The following is a 3241-nucleotide window of genomic DNA, read 5'->3' on the forward strand; positions in this document are numbered from 1 at the left end:
ATCGAACAACGGGGCCTGGGTGCGAGTGGAGAAGGACTCGCTCGGCGGAGGGAGCCTCTGAGGCAGGGGGCAGCCGCTGCTGTGGAAAGGGCTCCTCAGCCTCAGCCTGGGCTTGAGTGGTGACGCCCCTCACCTAGTGCTGAGAGTGGGAGGGGGGACCCAGGTGCCGGGAGAGCAGCCGGGAGGGCTTGTTACCAGCTGGGACTGCGGCCCTGTTTGCAAGACGGCGAACCATAGGCACCCTGGACAGAGCTTCCCGAAAGGCTGAGCGTGCATCCTGTGTGTGTTCTGGGCTCCCCGAGGAGACTGTTTCCCAGTTGCCAAAATGAAGCCCAAGCCACCGTGCCCAGATGCCCCGAAAAGGTGAAGCTCCTTGGGGAAGGGGGACGTGAAAGGAGGAACGGAGAGAGAGGCACCGCTGGCTACCAAGCAGTTGGAAAGTTGAGATACGGTGTCAGCCACCTGGCCTCCTCTTCAAAGTCCCACACATCTAATTTCAGATGTCACATATTGGTCACTGTAGAAGCCTCAAAAATAGTTTGTGATCGCAGTGAGGGCAGTGAAGCAGGCCGGAGCTTTCCGACATTCCCCGACTCAGCAGGTGCTTGCTGAGTGCACCTGGCCCTGGGCCCGCTGCTGTCCTGGGTGGAAGGAAGGGCCTGACTTTGGTCCTCCACGCAGGTGGGCGCGTGACGCTCCATCAGCAGCACCAGCGTCAGGAGGAAGGCACGCACACTGTGCCCCCGCGCCCTTTGCCCTGAAAGCACAAGGAAGACGAGAGTCGGGGCTTTGTATTGGGTATTGCGTGTGTGTGTGTGTGTGTGTGTGTGTGTGTGTGTGTGGCGGCTCTTGTCTTCTTCAGAATAAACTGTGAATGTCCAAAGACAGTTTCAGAACAAGCTGCAAGAATTCACACACACACACACACACACACACACACACACAGTGGTTTTCTATAAAGGGAAAGCCAGTGAGATTGTGTCTCTTAACAAGTGGAGCGACCTGGGTTTGGCTGAACCACGGAGATGGAAATACGAGGGCCGTGATGTACAGATCGGGACTCGGTGGGTCCACCCGGTGGACCCTCCAGGTAAGAAGCTCATAAGGGTCTTTGTGCGTAGAAATCCAGTCTGCGGAAACAGCGGGAAATGGAGAGCGAAGTTGATGTGAGAGAGGCAGAGGGCATGAGTTCACTGTGTTTCTACCTGTAATAGTAAAAGTAGAATAAGCATGGTTAAGAGAAATGTATCATTTAAAGGTTTAAATATATGCATAATAAGTGTTTATCAATAACTGGGAAGCACTGGGTATTATGGGAAAATGTTCCGTGAAAACAGGAATCTCTGCAGATGATTTTTTCATCATCTCACTTTCCTGTCAAATGGCCGAACCGATCAGCCTGGCCATCTCGACGTGGTAGGTGTATTAGTTCGCTATTGCTACACATCAACCAACCACAGGCCCCGGTGTGGTAAGCAGTGACAAGCATTTATTCCTTGCTCAAGTGTCTGAGTTTTGACTGAGGCTTGGGCTAAACTTGGCTGGGCTCCAGATCACCTGAACCTGAACCAGGCCAGGTTCAAGTTCGTCCCAAGCATTTGTCGTTCATTTGGAGCCAGCAGCTCTGCCGGGCGTCACTGTTCTCCGGAATCCAGCTCAGCTTCTTCGCGGTCTTCGCTGTTGCCTGGGGCGGGGAAACATGGGTTCTCCAACTGTTACAATGTTTTAAAAGAAACCATCTAACAAGTACCAAACAGGGACTAAAGAGCTTCATTGGTGGGTGGGGGTGGGGTTCCTCTTAAGAAACTTAAAATTATTTCAGATAGAGCCTGAACATCACCTTCTGTGGGAAGCTCTCTCTCTCCCCCCCTCCCTCATTGCACCGCAGCATGGCCTTGTCTGTATTTTATTTTTATGTCATACCAGACATTATGTCTGTCTCTGTGCCCACCACTAGATGTGAGGGCGGATCTTCATTTCGCTCAGCTGGCCTTTGTCAGAACCCGTGGGACGATGCAGTTTGAAGACCGGAGAGGCATTGCGTGGTACTCATGGGGACTTCCACGCACACCTGGGTCTGAAGGAGAGCCCAGCGGGGAGACCACCCACCGGGAGGAATCCGGTTTGGCCCCCATGGTCCTGACCAGGGGCTGCTGACAAGTCACGATTTTGAAGGTGATTATTTATTCTGTCTTTACCCTGGGGCCGTTCTTCTAACTGGTACTGAAGGCCCCTCTTTTAAAATTAATGACCCAGGACGAAAGTTCAGAACACCTAGCATTGATTTGTCCCTGTACTTTCCTCTCTGAGGTGTAAAATAAGGTCGCACTTGTGTGCGGTCCCCGGGCACCAAGGACCGCCGCCACCGCCCGCCCCGCCCGTGCTGGGAAGCGCCTTGCGTGCCCTCTCCGAGCCCGCACGCTGTAGACGGCTCCTGTCAAACCTCTGGGAGAGCAAAGGGCATGAATGGCTTTTTCTTCAAACGGGTACTTTTTTTGTTTCGAAGAACACATTCTTGAAACAGGATGCGTTGTTTTAAACAAATTAGTCAGTCTGGCAAAGAACAAAAACAGGGCGGGGCAGGGTCGGAGGAGCGGCCTACGCCCTCCGCGCGGGCAGAGCACCAAAATTAGGTCCCACCCAGGTTTCTCGCTGACTTGTCCGAATGTTGCCTCGGCTGCCTTTCCCAAGAGGCCTGACGCTACGGCCATAAATTCGTCTCCTTTCCTCGAGCATTTTTCTCCCTTCTCTGTCCTATTTGCAAAGGCTTCCAGGACCAGTGGTGATCAGGGAGTTGCTGCTGGAGGCGCTGGGGGTGAGGTCCTGGCAGGGGGCTGGGGACCTGGGGTCTGAAGGAGGCACTGTTTTCACCTGCAGTCAAACTGCTGAACCCCGACCAGGCAGAAAGTCCTACTCGTTGGGGTGGGCATAGCTGATGGCCCACGGGGCTGATCCGTTGTTCTGTAAATCACAGCCCTCGGTGTCCCTGTGTGTCCCCCCTCCCGGCCCCCATCACTAACGTGCAGCCTCGGGGGTTGCAGCAGCTCCATCGTGGCCCCCGGACTTCCAGAGCCCGGGAACATGTCTCTGCGGCTGTGATTAAGTAGAGGGTCCCTCGATGGGAAGGTGATCAGGGTTCTCAGGGAGGAGTCGGGTGCACGGGGAGGGCTTTGAGGGTGGAGGAAGGGCGTTCTAGAAGCTTGAAAAGACAAAAGGACAGACTGTCCCCGGTGCCTGCAGA

The sequence above is a fragment of the Sturnira hondurensis genome, unplaced genomic scaffold (genome assembly GCF_014824575.4).
Source record: "Sturnira hondurensis isolate 20B ecotype Veracruz unplaced genomic scaffold, ASM1482457v3 Scaffold0006496, whole genome shotgun sequence".
Taxonomy (NCBI): Eukaryota; Metazoa; Chordata; class Mammalia; order Chiroptera; family Phyllostomidae; genus Sturnira; species Sturnira hondurensis.